This window comes from Camellia sinensis, chromosome 13 (assembly GCF_055761805.1).
Source record: "Camellia sinensis isolate YWXY chromosome 13, ASM5576180v1, whole genome shotgun sequence".
Lineage (NCBI taxonomy): Eukaryota > Viridiplantae > Streptophyta > Magnoliopsida > Ericales > Theaceae > Camellia > Camellia sinensis.
In genome coordinates, this window is record NC_138973.1 from 25304732 (window position 1) to 25325678 (window position 20947).

At 39.6% G+C, this 20947-nt stretch overlaps 2 pseudogenes across 1 annotated transcript in view; both read right to left on the reverse strand.

Annotated features, from left to right (window-relative positions):
* The window catches only part of LOC145806247 (serine/threonine-protein kinase Aurora-2-like), a 34052-nt pseudogene extending 26280 nt beyond the window's left edge, over window positions 1–7772 (reverse strand).
* The window catches only part of LOC114261451 (profilin-1-like), a 251880-nt pseudogene that overhangs the window by 96814 nt on the left and 134119 nt on the right, over window positions 1–20947 (reverse strand). The window lies entirely within an intron of this gene.

Genomic DNA, 20947 nt, shown 5'->3' on the forward strand with positions numbered 1-20947 from the left:
TCAAATATAGAGAATGGCACAACATTCTGAGCATAAACGATTAACTTTCAGAAAAGGGGTTTTCTTAACCGGGGTATCGAGCCTACAACTGAACACAGTGGGGAAGACTCAAACAAAGGTACACGACCTAAAACACAACGAGACACGCTCGGAAGAGACCTATAACAAAGGTTGAAGTAAACGAAACAAAAGACACGACACACAGACGCATCGACGACGACGGGGGGGGAACCTCAGATCACGAGGAGCCAGTTTCTCTGGGTATTGTTTCCCACCCTTTTCTCATTTGTGATTCTCACATCACTCGGCCCTCGGGCTCGGTTTTTCTCTCAAAACCCTTTGGCTCACTTTTCTCTCAACTTACACCTCTCTATTCTTTATTCTCTCATTTTTCGTCCCTTCCCAAGGTGATTAATGAGTGAATAGGAAGTTGCGGGTTCATGCCCGATGCCATTAGCTCGCAGCTATTTCTTCTGGTGGATAGAGTGCCCTCCTAGCAAATATGTTGACGACGGGGGAAAGACAGAACGCCTGACTCAACTGTGCCCCTAGTTCATCACTTTGACCATTTTTTGTTTTGGTTTTCTACTAAAACAGTTTCGATCAAGATGAGAGTCGGATTAACGTACTTGTTCGATTTTTGATTTGAAAGCCACGCAAGTCAGGCTATAAGCACTGAGAATTTTCCTTTTTGGGTCCAAGAAAATGGTCCGGTCTTGGAAAATGGAATAGTTTTCGAGAAAATAGTCGACCTCAGTAAAAATTTTCAAAAACTATTTTTGCAAACGGCTGATGCTCAACGAGCATGAAACTTACTCTTTTGAGATGCGCGACCTCGGATCGGAGGCAATGGAAAATTGCCCCTGGTTTGGAGAACGCCGCACGGCAACGAAAAGTTGCCCCTAGTTTGAATGGCGACTCACGGCGACTGGTGGCAACGGAAAGTTGCCCCTTGTTTGGAGGTGCCGCAGCAGTCCGCAGACAGTCTTCATTGGTGGTGGCTGAACTCTTGGACACAGAGATGACGAAGACGGTCACAACAAATATATGGACACAATCGCCTTGGAAGGTGTTGGCGACCAGACTTTGGGATGAAATCGAAACCATTGCATGGACTGAGACGCTATGAAAGCGTTGGGGGCTGGACTTCAGAATGAAGTTGCCTACGTATCCCAAACATGGGAATCAAGCCTTACGTAGTTCCGGTTAAGGTACACTCGGGTATTTTAACCTTCACTTTTCAGGCTCTAACTTTTGCCAAGGTGCCTGATGGGGGTTTTCGACCTTGCGAGCTCCCTTTCATTTTCTTTTGTTCATTTCTTTTTCTTTTTCGCATTTTTTCTCTTTTTTTTCTTTTTTCTTTTGCTTTTCTTTTTTTGTATTCTTGCATTTTTTTCTTTTCTTTTCTTTTCTTTTATTTTTTCTTTTGCTCTAACTTTTGCCTGGGCCGCCCTTCCGGGTTTTCGGCCCAGCGAGCCTCTCAAAGGGTAAAAGTGTAGCAAGTCCATGTCAAATGGTTTTTGAAATTGAAGTCCCCTCTGTGTCTTGGAGAACGGTTGTTGCAATGATTCGCAGAGGAATCCATCCTGGTTGCTTCACAAGCTTCTTCTGGCGGGATCTACTTCTTCTAATTCGGCTATGGTGCCTCCTGCTCGAGGGCTGCTTCAAAACTGGCCATACAGACCTTGCATGGCGTTTGTCCGTTGAACTTTCTGAACGGGTTCAAGGCTTGAAAAGGACGGGTAGAGTCTTGAGGCCGAGAGCGATCCTAGGCTGCACAGTCTCAAGAGCAGTTCCACACAAGTCTTCACAGGGCCGTGTAAAACATTTGTTTTTGAAAGTTTTTAAGAAAGCGACGAATCGCTCACGCCGAAGATAGTGTGGAACCAATCTGGACCAAGCCAGGGTCCTTCCCAGTACTCACGCTGACAAACATGATTCCATTCATTAAAAGGCTTAGCATGCTTCTCTTCCTCTCAAAATGATCAAAGTTTTGCAAAACCCGAGGAATTCCTTCCCCTTCGTTTTTATCACAATGTTTCAAAAGGTTTTGAAAAACTTAGGTCAATGAAATAATTCTCAAGGCACAGAAGAGCAGGTAGAATGTAGGGTCGTTCCATTCAAAACCCCTGGCATAACTAGCCCAAAACAAATAATAAGCACGGAAACATGATGGCCGCAGCTGTTTCATTCAGGTTTCTCGGATGTAACTGGCTCCACAGCAGAGACAGACTCAAAAAGAAAGCAAAAAGGTTAAATACAAGACGGTGTTCGAGGCAACAACCCCGGAATCACTCGGCATCCTATACAACGGGACTGACTCGGTACCACAAGACAGACCTGAAAACAAAAAGACTGACTCAAAGTAAAGAGGCAGACTCAAAACAAAAGACTGACCCGATACCCGAGCCAGAATTTACAAAACTCGATTTCACCGATGCTCAAAAATGCGTGCCAGACGCCACATCCAAAATATACCGAATGCCGCCCGCAGGTGGTTCACTTTCTGACTACATACTCGCAGTATCTGAGCCCTCAAAATCCAACAACTGGGTGGTAACGGACTTGGCTGAGGTGGGCGGGAGGATAACCTTGTTATTAATCAAATCTTGTACCTCATGACGGAGGCGGGAGCAATTGTCGGTTGGGTGGCCTGTCTGCTGATGGTACGCGCAGTACTGAGTAGCATCATGCGTGGCTGGGAGATTCTTTGGGAGTGGCCGAGGCTCCAAGGGTTTAAGGTGCCCCTTCTCGGCGAGGATTTGGAGTGCCTTGGACAGAGGCATGTAGAGAGCATGGAAGGCCTTGCGCCCTCGGGGCAGGTACTTCAGAGTCTGAGCACTTTTACTAGCCGCACAGGCAAAAGGGTCGGCAGGCGCTACCTTAGCTTTTTGATCTTTCCCGGGTGCAGGGGCGGGAATGACAGGAATTGTCTGGGCATGACGGGGCCCATCCCGATTTTCTGCCTGGCTTGAACTGCCTTTGATTGGAGTGGGGAAAGCATCATCCACAGCTTTGGTCACGATCGTGGATGTTTGTTGCTTGTTCATCCCTCTGACTTTCAGAGCCTCGACTGCCCACAGCAGTTGTTCAATAGGATCGGCATCTACCTTTGCCTTGTCCTTTCCTCTGGTGTCAACCTGATCAAGGGTCTGGGTTGGTGCTGGCATGTCGTGGCTATAGCCGGAAGCCACCTTTGGCTGGCTGAGCTCTATCACAATCCGCCCCAATAGCAGGGGCTCCTGTGGTATGAAATTCCCGGCATACGGCGCCACTGGTGGTGAAGCCGACATTCCATAGGCCAGATCAGCCACGGACCTCTGGAGGTCACCTATTATCCCCATCAATTCGAAGGTGGTGGGCTCACGAGCCTGGTATAACTGGGGAGCCCAGACCGGGTGCACAACAGGTGACCTGGGTGGATGTGACATATTGATGCTGGCCTCACTCTGCGGAGCGGTCTCCTGCTCCAATGCTGCCGTCATAACCACAATTTCTTCTGAATTTTGTGCCGCCATAAATCCTGCCTCAGCAAGGGGGAACACTGGCTATTCTGTATCAACTCTCTGACTCTCTGAGCTGAAAGGGAAAATAAACAGCATTTCAGCCCCAAAACGGATCAGACACAGGTGTAGCTGAACAACTGCACTCCACTACTGATCACTGTTTCTCCAGAAATTACTGTCCCCAAAACTGAATCCGGATACCCGCAGATAACTGATTCTCAACAACACTGACTCTGGTGCCCTCGGGCCTGATACTCAAACTTGCAAACTGGTATGTACTTTATGTACTTTCCTGTAGAAATACATTCTAAAAGCACATAGCAAGTAAGAAAGAGCCAAAACACCCCTATGTTGGGGTAGGGTTTCCCTGTCCTATTTTGTCAGGAGTTAGGGCTTTACTACGCCCGCAGCGGTTTTCAAACAACCTAATATCGGGTAAGTAGCCTGTCCTAACTTGGAATAGTCACTATGGATCCGAATATGCACTAGGTCGAATGGTCGAAAAGGGTGCCCCGGTAAAACCGGGGTTTGTGTTCCCATACTGTCAGAGCCCATAGCCGGTCAGCCTTATGGTCATGCCTTGACAAGACAAGCCTCCGGCAAACCATTCAGGAATGGCAGATGGCAAACACGGTGTTCCTAGGCGCACCAATGCAAATGCAATGCAAAGAAACACATAAGTGGAATCAAAACAGGATATCACGAGTTCGAGTCAAGCTCTCTAAACTCCCCAGCAGAGTCGCCAGAAACTGTAACAAGTCTGCGGGGGACCCCGCTACAGTTCGGACTCTCGATTTGCGTCACGGTTCTAAATCTGAACCAAAGAGTCCAAATCTGGCAAATCGTTTCGAGAAACAGATTTTTAAAAAAGTAGTGCCAAACATGGACTGCTTTGCCAGATACAGAGTCGCCACCTAAATATTTTAAAATGTGAGAATTTAGGAAACCCTGACTCGGTGCTGAAGGCCACATGTCCGTCATCACCGGAGTTGTCTCGGTTCGGGAGCTTGGGTACGATCGGGGAAGGTCAGCAAAGTATTTTCAACATATGTGTGCATGACCACTCTCTCCATCATTGCACAAGCTCCTGGGAGTGTAGTTCTTGATCCTCGTGCCACCAATCACACATCTCGATGCATGATGGCCGAGGAATCGGATTGCACGACTCGATGTAAAATGAATGCACATATAAACACAACAAGGCCTAAACTCCATCATGGGTAATCCGGAGTGTCAGCGACCGAGAATCGAGGCACGTTTTGTCACTTGGAGTACGAAACGTCTCTCGTTTCCCATGTTTGGACTAAACCCTATTCCAAACCCAATGCAATATACATGGCATACACAATACGACTAGCATGCAACCCTAGCATGCGATCTAAATGCAATGCAACTAAGTGATACGAAGATGCACGGAATGACATGCAAGCATGCAAATGGCATACACAATGCTATGAACTAATCAATGGCATACTCAATGCACGTGGATTATATGACATGCATACACAATGCACTAACATACGCAATGTTATGAACGAGGCATACGCAATGCAATGATCGAACATGCGATAACATGGATTATATGGCATACATAATGCAAGATGGATGGACCTCAACCGCACCCAAATCAGTGGCCAAACATGATTAAAATGAAGCAACAACACGCACGCAAACATGCACAAATGCAAGGGACCAAACCTAAGGCACAAAGTGCAACTCCACTAAAGCATGGTAAGCATGAAATATGACATACAATCACATATTTTCCAGCTCTGAAATGACACGTAAGATGGTCCCGAATCATGCAAACACCTCACACAATGCATGCTAGATGGCCCAAATACCGAAACTAATGAAGTGGATTACACTATAGGCATGCAAAGCAATACCCAAGTGGCAAAACCAGCCCCAAACAGTCCTTATGCAGGCCAAAATAGTAGCAAATATGGACTAAAATGATGGCTCGCAAAGCATGGAAATGAAGCTCATGCGATGGTCCAAAAATGAGGTATTCATGCATAACTCTCAAATACATTTAAATAGTGGAAAACATGGGAATATGGCATATATATAAGCTCTGAAATATAATTCACAATGATGCCAAAACATGGAAACATCTCAAAATACGCATGCAATAGGCTTCAAAACTCAAAGCTAGGCAAGGGTATTGAACTACAACCATGCATAGCAAACATCATTCGACCATGAGACCCAAAAATAGAGCTAAGGCAATCCAAAACATGGACAAAATTAGTTTAAGGCATGGCCAAAAAGTGCTAGAATCAAAGGCCAAAATAGCATGCAATGTAAGCTAGTAAAGAGGATTTGCACTACAAGCATGTGAGGCAATCAGGAGGCCACTAAACCAGCAAAATTCAGAGGTATGACATGCCAAATAAAGCCCAAAAACCCACTGAAACATGGTTAATGCATGCAAGAATGAGATGTTCCTTTGATATGCTATGAAGAGGGTTATTCTACACATGCAATATGGACATCCAATATGGAAAAACAAGCTCTGGAAAGAGCCTATGTAGGTCCTAAAACTCATCAAAAATGGGCTGAAACATGGCTTGGAAGCATGCAAATAAAGGCTCCTTTGTAAGGCCAAAAATGCTAGAAAACAAAACAAGGAGAGAGAGGGTCACCCTTCTCTGATTTTGACACTCAAAATAGCATGCTAGCCACTGAAAATTCACTAGATTTTAGTGGCTAAAAGGCCAAACAAAGGCCAACACAAATGCTCTAAGGCATGGCTCAAAACAAGGTAAAATGAAGCATGCAAGGGGGTAGATGACCCCCAACAAAAAAATGATCTGAAACAAACATGTTAAGGGCCTCAAAATAAGACCTTTTTCAGTTTACACCGAAGCTCAAATATGCTTGAAAGTATAGCTAAAAGATGAAGCAAAATAAAGCCTTAAAAGGGAGAAAGTGTGTTACCCTTGTAGCACAAAAGGACTAGCAACCTCTGGACCACAAAGACAGCCTCTCAACCTCTAAAAATGGCCTCCAAGATGCTTAGAGTGATGGTGGAGGGATTAGGTTGGGACATGGTATGCAAAGGTGCAAGAACCATGCACTTTCTAAGCCTAAGTGTAGAGATATAGAGAGGGAGATATATTTTTCTTTCAACCAATTTCTGAACCTGGTATAAGGAAGAGGAGGTCCTCTCTTATAGAGATACAAGGCCAAATCTTCCTCAAGAAGCTAGGAACCAAGGCTCAAGATCCTCCATACACGTGTATGGAGGATACAGTCTGTGCCTTCCAGCTGGCACATCTGGAATCAACTCACTGAGACAGAACTGATGGGAGCTGGCCGACCAGTTCAAGTGGTCGGCCGACCGACTAGGGTCAAAAGGTTCAAGTGGTCGGCAACCTCCCAAGGTGGTCTCTACATGAAATGCAAGCAAGTGGTATAGTGGAAGACTAGTAAATGTGGCCCAAAAACCAAGGAGACCAGCTTCTTGTCAAGAAAGTCGACCGGCGAAGAGAGAGGTGGTCTCCATGGAGAAAAGGTGCTCTCCCACCCTTGTACCACCTTCCAAACAATGAAAATAGGGGTCCATGCCAAAAATGAACCAAGACGGATGCAAAATGAGGGTTCAGGGGTCAAAACGCGCAGTCGGGTGCCCCGAAAACAGGTTGTTAAGCATCGGAAGTGGCGTGCGACCACAAAGGTGGTCTCTCGGGCCACAGTGTCCCTCTAGAGAGAGGAAGCAAGGTGTGTGCCAAAAATCGTGCCAAACGAAGAAAGTTAAGCGGTCCCGAACCGAGGCGCACGGCCGACGGCTCCAAAAATCGAAAACTGATCTCTAAACGGGAAAAGTGGCCTATAACCACGAAAAGTAGCCTATGGCCACTGAGAGATGGTCTACGAGACCTCTCCCTCCCTTCGGGAAGAGAAAACAAGACCTGGTTCGCAAACCGAGACAAAGCACAAAAGGGTCCCGAGGTTTGGGGGTAAGGCTCTCAGCCGAAACTCCGAAACCTCAGAACGAGCACAACGTGCACCATCACCGAACGCTCAATCGATGACGTCTGAGTCTTAAGGTCGGTCAAAAATGGGGTGTCTACATGTGGCTATAAAAGCAGGCAAGTTATCTATATGGAAAGCTGTATGTATGATGAATTACTAGACCAACCATACCTGATCATAAAAGTATCCATAAAGGCGTAGAATATTAGGGTGTCTAAGATGACTCTGGATTTCAACTTCACGGCGAAGTTGATGCTCAACCTGAGACTGTTTTAGCTGGTTCATGATTTAGGAGTGGTTTGGGATGATTTAAATAAGTGCACTTTTTGACTTTTTATGAAATATGGGTTGGGTATGGGTTGGGTTTGAAGTGATATGATAGAGAGATAATATGACTTAAATAAGATGATGTGACTTAAATAGGATAGTGACTTTTTGGCTTTTTCAGGTTATGACAAACAAGGCCGCAATATGATTGCTTTGTTCACAAATAATATATAGATTCAATTACATTGGACTTCATTATGCGTAATACTATAAGCTTTAAAAAGAATTGGGGTTTTCTCTTTTATTTTTAAATCTTCGGACTAACTCAGAATTAAACACACAATATTGGTACTGTTGAGGCCAAAAATAGAAGAACATAGAAAAGTCAATCAAATGGAATAAAAACACTCTGTTTGGTTGCTGATAAGGCAAAAATTGAAACATGAAAATGGAAAAACGAAAATCTAATTTATAGAAGATAGCAAACACCAAGGTAAAGAAACTAACAAAATTCCATAAATTGCATTTAATATAGGGCAATGGCTGAGCCTGTTATCATATAATAAAAACCAAATTCTAATGGTAATATGTACCAATCCATAATATATCAAGCACATATTTAACTGAAAACAAATTACTCCAAACACAATAAAGTTAATATACACAGTGATTCACCAAAGCTAACATTACTGGAGCATAAAATAGAATTGAAAACCACTGACCTCCTTTTCTCTTGCCAGATAAACATGGCCGAACTTTCCCCTTCCAACTTTCCACTTCATGGCACATAATTTTCATACATTTTAGCAGATAAATCACATAAAGGCACATAATTAAGGTAACCTCCACTTTAGCTAGTAATCAAGGAGGCGGGTGTTACATGCAGTCTCTCTCTCTCTCTCTCCTGCCAACCTTCATTCCTGTAACGCCCTCAAAATAATAACATTAAACTAACCACATTCCTTTATTTCATTGAGTTTCATTACATAAGTATTACATGTTAACATCAAAACAAAATGCCCTACGGGCTTACAGCTTTCCAAGTTAACACTTGATTTCAACAAAAGAGTACTACTCGTTTACACATTAAGCCCTTGGCTTGAAGTTACATGTAATACATCAAAAGTAAAACAACTACACTATGTCCGCCTCTAGCCTCCCAAGCTATGTCCTTGGAGGTGGCATGCTTCCTGCACCTGAAAATGATATTCCCATATAGGGTGAGCCACAGCCCAGTAGAAATACACTAAACCAACCATGGACAATGACTAAAACATTAGCAATTGATAGTTGGTCAACACTGATACAATCACATAAATAACATATTTATGTCAACGACTTACAAGTCCCAATTACTTTTCATTTTCCCTTTAACAACAGATAAGCATACTAGCTCTATCATCATTTCCACAGATATGTATAAAAACTATATCTCACATTCAGATAAGCATAAAAACTATATCCACATTCTCAACAGATATGTATAACAACAATATCCTCAGATAAGCATATAAGCTGTATCCACATTCCACAAAGATAAGCATATGAGCTCTATCTTCACTTCTCTAGACAAGCATATGAGCTGTGTCTACGGAGTTCATCCCCTATCTCCTCCCAATACCTATCCGGTTTAGAGGTACATCCCCTATCTTCCCCTAAACCGCGGAGTACATCCCCTATCTCCTCCTCTACACATAACATATATAAACACATTGGTTCTATATACAATCACACAATACACACAATTAATGTATTCTATCAACCGTCAAGTTCCATGACACATTCCATTGATTAGTTTCCGTTTACCTAATCATCATGCATTGTCTACAACAATTTCGACTATCCTCCACCGATAGCCCAAAGCAGTTATTTCTAAAACAGAAAATAAATGCACAAATAGATATTCAATCAACATTTCATTTCCTCATTTCTCACCAATTAATTATCCCAATTAATTAAACAATGTAATTAGGCCATTTTCCATAATTACTATTTCAACCCTTAGGTCCCATTTTCATCAATGATTCAACAATCATTCCATTTTTCTATGCCAAACATGCATCTAGGTTTATTATGAATAAAACCTCAACTTTGGTAAAATTACACAAAAGTCCCAAACTTTCACAAAATTACCAAACCAGGCCCAACATCTCAAAATACCAAAATTTAAAGACAAAACCCATAGAGAGGAGTAGGATATCCCTACCTCAAATTCGGAGTCCCAAAGGAGAAGACGACAAAACCCAACGTGCTCCAAAACCCGAGATTTTTAGATTAAAATGAAGCCCTCGACGATCAACAACCTTTTTGTAAAGGCCAAAGGTGAGTAAATCACTCCTACTAGATCAAAACCTAGAGAGAAGGTAGAGTCTAGAGTGAGAGGCTCAACAATGGTGATTTTGGAAAAGTAAGAGAGAGAAGAGAAAGTGAAAAAGTGATTTGAAAAGTCACAATTTCGGGACTTTAACCCAGGTCTCCGCTCGAGCGTAAAACACCCCGCTCGAGCGTCCACTCACAGACTTCCGCTCGAGCGGCCAACCTCCCGCTCGAGCGCAGAATGCACTCGCCCAGCACTTTTGCAGAACCAGGTCTCCGCTCGAGCTCCCAACCCTACGCTCGAGCGGCACTCAGACAACCCCGCTCGAGCGGCCAATACCACGCTCGAGCGTACAACGCTGCATAGGAAAATACTGAATGGGTGTAATCTCCGCTCGAGCGCCAACACCTCCGCTCGAGCGTACAGGCCAAAAATCTGGGCAACTAGTTTTGGTTTCTAAACTCAACCAACCTGAAACAAAACCGCCCAACACATCCTATAACTCAAATACGAAGTAAAAGGATGTAAACAAAATAATAAACAACTACCAACATCCACGGACACATGTCCGGATCACGGTATAACAAGGGTAAACCCGGGATCGCTATAATTCCTCTTTCTTTTTTATATTTTTGTTTTTTATTTTTCCCTCCTTTTATTTTCCTTCCTATTTCTTTTTTTTTCTCCTTTTTGTTCACTTATTTTATTTACACTATACCTTCAGGTACGAACATGCACTAGTATGTATATATGATACTAATTTGTAATAAATTTCACATATAAATCTGTGACACATAGATATTTATTTTGATATTTCATTAGAGGTAAAAAAAAAATATATCTATAAAGTATCACATAGCGAGATGATTTAGAAGACGGATTATAAACAAACTAATTTTTGTGGTTAACGGATTAAATGGTATTTTGGACTGTCCTTTTATGTAATATTCAAATACTCCCTCTGTCCCAAAATAATGCCCCTTTTTAGGGAATCTAACTTTTTTTGGTAGTACAATTATTGCACTTCAAAAAAAATTAATTTTCCAAAATTACCCTTTGATAGTACATTTTTTTTTGGTTGAATATCAACATCATTATTGTATATTTTATCTTGTTAATGAATTTAAAAGAAGGGTAAAATAGGAAATTTATATTATTTTTATACTTGATTTTTGAAAAGAGACTAATATTTTGGGACAATAAAAAATGAAATAAGGGACTAATATTTTGGGATGGAGGGAGTATTAAGGTTTAATTTATTTTAAAAAAAAAACCAAGGTTAAATTTGTTGTAGAAGTTAAACCATAGCCTAGAGTTGTCATTTTGCCAAACAAGCTTTTTGAAATTTAGTGCTCAATTTGGGGTAATTCTATTTCCACACACTAATTCCATTCAGTTCACACACTTAATGAAAATTTTCATTAATACAATTTTGTCCTAAAATAAAAATACCATAATACCCTCATCTTCTTCTACTCAAACCCTATTTCTAAAACGCTACAACCATCCTCTATCGCCAGCGCCACCTCTCTCATCTGCCATCCCCTCGGGTACCTCTTTTCTTATCCGCTTACGATCATTTTCTACCAAGAACAATACATTCCCACAAGTCTCTCACCACGAATCACTCAATGTTGACTGTGGAGGTCTAGGATGGAAGGAGATGAGTTAGACGTGGTGATGGTGGTGGTGGTGGAAGGTTGAATGTGGCGGCAACGACAGTAAAAGATGAGTGGATGAATGGAAAAAACAAATTAGCCTTTGTTTAGTATAGTTTTAGAATATGTTTTCAAAAATAAATAATACGAAGTAAAAAAAACTTCTTATTTCAATATGGTTTCATCTTTTTAGTGGCAAAAAAATTTAAAAATAATTTTTTTGGTATTTATTTTTGTCAAATTAATTTATATTTTTCGCATAAAAATTTCAAAAAATTGATTCAAAAATTGAAACCAAACATAGTCCTAGGATTTTAAAATTGAAAATAAGGGTAATATTGGAATATAGAAATATATATTGAGAATTTATATTTTTATAATGGGTGCCTCTATTTACACACCACATTTCATCTCAAGGCACACCACTACTCAAGGCACACCTTTAGTAATTTGATAAATAAGAAATTTGCTCAATACATACCACAATCTTCCATCTTTACCCTTACTCACACACCTCACCCACAATCTTCCATCTTTACCATTACTCACTCTCACACCCCACCTACAATCTTCAATCTTCCATTGAGTTGGGTAAGAAAAAAGAGAAGAAATAATTATCAAAAAAATCCATCGTTTTTAGTTGGTTACCACAGAAAAAATGAATGAAAAAATAAAAAAGAAAAAAGAAATATGAATATGAATATGAATATTTTAACTAACTTGTTTCCATCTCAATTTTCTATTCCCTTGACCAATCAAAGATCCAAATATAGTGTCACACCCCCAAAATAATACAATAAAGATAACTCATATGCGGAATAAATATGAGAAACAACATACTTTCATATATCAAAGTTCACTGTTTAACAACTAGTTAAATGCCATGTAGGCTTACATGTTTCCAAGTCATTGCTTGGTTACACAAATTGAGTCTCGCTCATTACATCTTAAGCCCTTGGCTTTACAAATAACAAACATACACACATAAGGCATAATTAAGAAGCTCTTGCTTCCCAAAACTCCATCCATGCATTTGCCTTGGAGGAAGCATCTCACCTGTACCTGAAAATGGTATTCTCATATAGGGTGAGCCAGCAACCCAATAGAAATAATCTAACACAATTTATGAGGTTTAGCAAAGGTATAAATACCACGTACATAAATAATACCGATCCTGAAACATCGACAAGACCTGCATATCCATGTGCCACTAGGACCAACCTTATTCCATTTTCCGTTAATTTCATTTCCAGTTCATATATGCTACTCAATTCATGAGTTAAATTCGTTATCTTTCAACAATCAAAATGAGACTACAACTTAATGATTTTCCAATTATGCAAAACTCACATAAACACTTCAAACCTGCCATTTTACGGATATTTCGTCCGAAGGAATCGGCATCCATTTATATATAAAATTTCAGGTCTTTCACCCAGGACACTCCGACCAACTTGCTTTAAATGGAGTCCACTCCCTTTCTCCTCCCAAACAAATATACATATGCAATGTATTTATAAATATAATCACATATGGAGTACATCCCCTTTCTCCTCCCAATAAACATACATATACAATATATCTATAACATGGTCATATTCAATGACACCAGCAATGGATTAGCATTAAATCGCCTAATCCTCGTGTAATTTCTACAACAATCATAGCTATCCTCCACCGATAGCCCAATGCAATTATTTCTGAAGAGATGTTCAATATCAAAATAAATAGTTTATTCAAAACTTCCATAGGTGAGATAATACATATCCAATATCACCATTTATAATCACAACCTTCCAATTTCACGTTTTCAATGTTAATCCCAATTATTTATGCAAAATAATAATTTAATCAAAATTAGGGCAAAATCCCCCTTTCACCAAATATCAACCCAAACACCAAAATCAACTATTTTCGCACAACATGATCTTATATTCAAGCCTCATACTTGTTTACCTCATATTCATCAAAACCCCTCTTTTCATTTCACACCCAAATCCTAGATTTGTCCAAACCACAACCAAATCTCATCATCTATACACAATAGCAAATAACTAAGCTAAAAACCACATTAGAGTGTAGAAAATCCCTACCTCAAGTTTGAAGAAGAAATGAGTTGAAACCCCAAAATCAACGATGCCTAAACCCGATCTCCACCGCACACAACGTAGCCCTCGCCTAGATAACCAACTTTGATGAAGGACTTGGATCTAAATCCCAATGGATTTGGAGAAATCAAAGATCTTGTGAAGTTTTTGGTAAGAAATGTAGAGAGAATGGAAAGGAAATGTTTTTAGAGAGAGAGAGTGAGATATACAAAAATTGACATTCAATCAGCCTAAAGAGAGAAAAAAAGGAAAAATTCCGGATCTATCTAACTTCCCGCATCTCCAGCCGCACCTGCCTTTTTAGCAGTGTGCTTCAGCCCCCTGCCCTGTTTTCCGCACGTGCGGCCTCATTCCCCGCACGTCCGACCCTCTCTCGAACTCCAGACCGACCGAGCGGATATGCAACTTCGAATGCGTTTTGCATTTTTGTTTTGAGGGGTGCTGCCCTCTGAACCCCTGCGAGCGGACTGGGTAGCTTGACCCCTGCCAAGGCACTGCCCTTAGACCCGAAAAGGGGTGCTGCCCCCTGGACCCCCGACCGGCCCAGTCGAAGTGGTAAAACATGAAAGAAGGATCGAAACCGAGATCGCTACAGATAGTGTAAAGAAATAAGAAGATACATAACCATGAAGCTGATAAAAAAGTAAAAGTGACCACGAAGGCAGTTGTGACCATCCATAAGAACAAGAAAGCAATAGTGACCAACCAAAAGAACATTCTTACAGTAAGAGTAAAAATAAACAAAAATACAAGACTGGTTACACTCACTAGAACAACTTTAAAAAGAAGATCAAAATAAAAACTATAACCCTACTAGGCCATGTTTGATCATTAAGATCTGTGTTAGGAAGGCGAAGGCGACGGCGACGGCGACGGCGGTGGAGTAATGAGGGGATGGTGTCGGTCAGAGGGTAACGGCGGCAGAAAGAGGTAAATCACGTAAAGGCATATAATTAAAGTAACCTCTACTTTAGCTGGTAATTAAGGAGGCAGGTGTTACATGCAATCTCTCTCCCTCTCTCTCCTGCCGACCTTCATTCCTCTTTCCTTTTTATATTTTTGTTTTTTTATTTTTCCCTCCTTTTATTTTCCTTCATATTTCTTTTTTTGCCTTCTCCTTTTTGCTCACTTATTTTATTTACACTGTACCTTCAGGTACAAACATGCACTAGTATGTATATATGATACTAATTTGTAATAAATTTCACATATAAATCTGTGACACATTGATATTTATTTTGATATTTCATTAAAGGCAAAAAAAAAATATATGTATAAAGTATCACATAGCGAGATGATTTAGAAGACGGATTATAAACAAACTAATTTTTGTGGTTAACGGATTAAATGGTATTTTGGACCGTCCTTTTATGTAATATTCAAATACTCCCTCTGTTTCAAAATAATGCTCCTTTTTGGGGAATCCAACTTTTTTTGGTAGTACAATTATTGCACTTCAAAAAAATTGATTTTCCAAAATTGCCTTTTAATAGTACATTTTTTGTTGAATATCAACATCATTATTGTACATTTTATCTTGTTAGTGAATTTAAAAAAAGGGCAAAATAGGAAATTTATATTATTTTTGTACTTGATTTTTGAAAATGAACTAATATTTTGGGACAATGAAAAATGAAATAAGGGACTAATATTTTGGGACGGATGGAGTATTAAGGTTTAATTTATTTTATTTATAAAAAAAAAAGGAAAAAAAACCAAGGTGAAATTTGTTGTAGGAGTTAAACCATAGCCTAGAGTTGTCATTTTGCCAAACAAGTTTTTCGAAATTTAGGGCTCAAGTTGGGGTAATTCTATTTTCACACGCAAATTCCACTCAATTCACGCATGTCACGCCCTAATATTTTAATTAATCGGAAACATTACCCAAGTCTGTAATTTAGGTCCATTTTTTTCTTTTATATATCTATTACTCTTGAGTAATAGAAATACAATAATACATGTTCTCTCTCTCATTGAAAACAACAATGCAATAATACATGCCAACCTTCTGCTGCGAAGCTACAAATAAATAATTACAAACCACATGATACATTTTTCATTCCTTTAGCATCTATGCTAAAATTATACACATAAGGTACATGGAATCCATACTCTTCAACTAATGAATCTGAAATTCTCTTCCTGAAAAAGAATAAAACAACGAGGGGTGAGCACTAATGCCCAATAGGAATCTTATAGGTCTACAACAATAGCTAACACATAGATGGAAATGATCATACATGCAGAGTGATACCATATAGTAAGATGACATTTTGTAAGTTCAAAATATTATACAAAAACTATCTTTTCTTAAAATTTCACTTGAACCTTTAAGAAAACTCCCTGCCATAAATGTAGTCTCTCATCATTAGGGAGCCATAGATTCTCCTTGAAAACAAGTACATACTTAAGGAAGAACATCATCTTAAATTTATCAACCCAATTCCAAATTATTCCTCATTTCGTTTCCATTTTAATATTCCACATTTCATTTTCATTTCCAATTACCATACTCCATAACATGAAAATCTAAAGGATTAGACTTCAACATAACACAAGAATCACAAACCCCTTTTTAATTCAATTTCCCAATTACTTACAAAACAAAACTCATAATCTTCCCTTTTGTCATAAGCAATCCATTGAGTTCATCATCACTAGCCCCTAATCCAATTACCCACATGACGCCAATTTCAATCCTTAATCCATTTTCCTTCAGTTCATTTTCAATTCATTTGTTCTTCTCAATTCATGAGTCAATTTCATTATTTCACAACCACCAAACTGAGACTACAACTCAATGCTTTTCCCAACCAAACAAAATACACATAAACACTTCAAACTTTTCCATTTTACGGATATTTCGTCCGAAGGAATCGACACCCATTTATATATAAAATTCGAGTCTTTTACCCAGGACACTTCGACCAACTTGTTTTAAATGGAGTCCATCCCCTTTCTCCTCCCAAACAAATATACATATACAATGTATTTACAAGCATAATCATATATAGAGTACATCCCCTTTCTTCTCCCAATAAATATACATATACAATGTATATATAAACATAATCACATATGGAGTACATCCCCTTTCTTCTCCCAATAAATATACATATACAATGTATTTATAAACATAATCACATATGGAGTTCATTCCCTTTCTTCTCCCAATAAATATACATATACAATGTATTTATAAACAAGGTCATATTCAATGACACCAACAATAGATTAGCATTAAATCGCCTAATCCTCATACAATTTCTACAACAATTATGACTATCCTCCACTGATAGCCTAATACATTTATATCTAAACTGATAAATAAATTCCTTTAATGATTCGCTTTTCCAAAATCTCATATGGGAGTGATAATGCATATCAAGCTCCACCATCATCATTAATAATCCTCCGATTTCACATTTACAATGACAATTTCAATTATTTATGCAAATGACAATTTGATCCAATTAGGGCAAACTCCCCTTATATCAACCCAAACTCAATACAACCCAACACAACTCAACTTAATTCACCACAATTCAACATAATCAACACTATTCGACATGATTCAATTCAATGTCACTAAATGTAATTCAACATAACTCAAGGTGAACTCTTTAATCCCCATTTCATCATTTCATCCCAAGTCTCATGCCATCCATATCATTAATAAATCTTTTTCCTAAATTTAATTTCATATTATAGCATGATTTACAATATTCATAACAAAGGTTCATTCGCTAATTTTTAACATAATTTTTAAACACTTCCAAAATTCAATTAAACTGGTATATATGTAATTCAATACCTCAATTTCATGATTCTACTTTCAATTTAGGCAAACTCATTAATTATCACCATGAATCAACTTAGGGTTTTCAAGAAAAATCAAGAATTTCAAGAACAATTGAAACTTCTTCCACCACTATTTTTAATTACAATTTTCCCCTTGATTATACATCTAAGGTTCTTAATCCACAAGCTTAACCCAGCAATTGAACCCCAACACTTCAAACCCTAAACCCCCAATTTCCATGATATAACACTATATGCTTAAAAATGGAGATTTTGTATTTATATAATCAAAATACCACAAATCTATCTATAAATGCAAGTATTAAAGAAGAACTAGGACCCCTACCTCAAGAATCAAGCAAGAGAGCAAAGCTTTGTTGAGATTCCTTCACAAATTCGAATTCCAATCGGTAGAACATGTTGATCTTCATGTGTTCTTCACTTTTTGGTAGAAGATCTTGGCTAAAACTTAGGGAGATGGAAGTTATTTGAGGTCAGAAACCTAGGGTTTTCGGACCTAGGGTGAGAGGAATGAAGAAGGAAAAGGAAAATACAAAGAATGAGCAAAAAATCACATTTTTAAGCTGCTGAATTCGCGCAATTCACTTGAGCGTATATTTCCACGCTCGAACGTACCTGTTTTCAGCACAGATATGAAAACTTCAAACGGGTATAACTCTCTTATTGGGACTCTATTCTAGGTCGTTCTTGTGTCCAAATCGAAGCCTCGAAAATAAGCTTTCCAATGGTTCCGACCTCATACTCAAATTCAAAGCATGGAATGAGAAAAGGGCAAAAGAGTGAAGGTTGGTCAAAAACTCAAACTAAAACTTGGGGCTTTTTATCCAATCTTACCTAAATACCTTGTTAAGACTTCAATCAAGGTTCCAAACATCACCCAAGGGTCCTCAATTATAATATTTAAGGTTCACTTGCCAACCCATCAATTTCAAGAGTCCAATAACCACTCAAGTTTTAAGGTAACGGGTACCACTATACATCAATCCAATATGAATTAAAATTCGAGTCATTACAACGCACTTAATGAAAATTTTCATTAATACAATTTTGTCCTAAAATAAAAATACCATAATACCCTCATTGTAGGAACCCACACTTTATGTCCTCATCATGTTCATGAGCATCGGTATGATTATGACTTGTTTAGCTTGCATGCGTATGTTGTGATTTGTTTCGCTTGAGCTAATGCGATCCATGTCTTGATTTGCAGACTTGTGATTTGTCTAAGTGTAGTGTGCTTGTCTTGTTCCTTCCTTGATGTGAAACTTAGGTCACGCCTTGCCTGAGTTATACTAGCCGATGTTATTCCAAGCCGAGGTCATCCTTAGTCTAGTAGTAGTATCTTGGAACCCCTTGTTGACCTCCGTTCTCGCCTTGACACTTTAGCCGAGATGTTACCTTGCACCCGAGCGATCTCGTCCTGGAGTGGTGCGACCTAGGCCGAGGTGTGGCGCATCTAGGCCAAGATGTGGCACAGCTTAGTCAAGTGTTGTCCTTCCTAGCCAAGGTCATTGTCGCCTTAGTTGCCGAAGTCCTTTTGTTAGCCGATGACATCCCTTGCCGGAGTGCCATTCCGTGTAGCGTGTTAGATACGCCTTGTTGTTAGCCGATGTCATTGCCTCGTCAGAGAGCCCATACCGCTTTGCTTGTTGAACACCCTTCCACCATGTTTTGTCTGGTCTGTCAGCCACCTTTTCAAGATAAACCCAACCAGTCGCCGCCACGTGTCTCAGCAGAGGGTTAACCCCAGAACCGGGTATAGAAAACTATCATTTGGTGTCATAACCTTGTCTTGTAGAGAGAGAAGCTCTAGGAGGAAGAAAGAGTTTTAGAGTGAGGAAGTAGATCTTCAAGCTTGATTTCTAGAGATCCAACCGTTAGATCCGCGTTCTAAGGTTAGATTCTTGATCTACTCGTGATGTTCTTTATGTTTATGTTATTGCATTGCATGATTGAAAACGATTTGTAAGCCATGCATCGTTTTGAAGTTCGATTTTAGAAAGAGAAAATGGCATTCATGTGTTCTTCAAGAAAAGTCTTGTTTTGATCCGAAAGCTTGCATAAAGAATCATGATTTTGTGTTTATTTCCGCAAGGATTCCAAGTACGGGTACCCAGGTCCATGTTTTCAAACTCATAGCACGAAAATCCCATATTTGTGATGGCAGATTATGATCAAACATTCGTATTTTTCATGTTTTCACGCTCATGTTCTTCATGTTCATCAGCAGAGGGAAACCCAGAGTTTCCCGACCTCTTTTCCTTGCATGTGGCCCTCGGGGACACACCTCGGCGAGGAGGTGTGGAACCTCGGCCTAGACCTGGTTAGTGCCCAGCATGCTTTCCGAGATCATTTGCATACATGAGAGACTTGTTTGAAAGTGCATTCAATAGGCTTTGCCTTGTGTTTGTAGGACTTGGGCTTGTCTCGACCCCGACGTGTGAAGAAACTATGTGAGTGGTATTTTTAATAAAGCTATGTTACACTTGTTTTGATAAATCTTGTTTTGCCTTGTCTTGAAAAGTATTTGATTTAGCATGAATGACTATCCCTAATTGCATAACAAGCACTATCTTGTTTTGATGACTTGTCTTGACAGTCCTTAGTGCTAGAGGACTATAAACTTTCGCAGCACAGCTTGTCTTGACAGTCCTTAGTGCTAGAGGACTATAAGCTTTCGCAGCACAGCTTGTCTTGGCAGTCCTTAGTGCTAGAGGACTCTAAACTTTCGCAGCACAGCTTGTCTTGAAAGTCCTTAGTTGCAGGGGACCATAATGCAACTGCACTCTTGTCTTGGGAATGTCATCACCCTCTTGTATTAAGTAGATGTAATAACATCCAAAGAACTTGAAAGGCCGGCAATGAACTTGATTTTCCCTCTTGATTGTAAAGTATGCTATGTATTGTTTTGAAAGAAATCTTGGATATCAATCATGCAAAACCTTTATTTCTAATATCATTCACTGAGTATCCAAGCTCACCCTCTCTATATATATGTAGGTGATGAACAAGAAGGCATTGAGGCCTAGACGTGATTGCCGATGTGATTTGGGTGCTTTGCCGACATGTTTTGGATTAGCATTTTTTTTGCACCATCTTGAAGATCATGCTTCTCGGCGTATTTTTCATTTGTACTTGTATATGTCGGCTTGAGAAGCCTTTTGGTCAAGATGTGTTTTGTATTTTATTTCCTTATTGTATTTAAGTTGTAAGACCTTATAAAGATGTATGTCTTTTCATTTGACTTATGCACTGCTCTTATGGACCAATTGTATTTTGAATTATTGC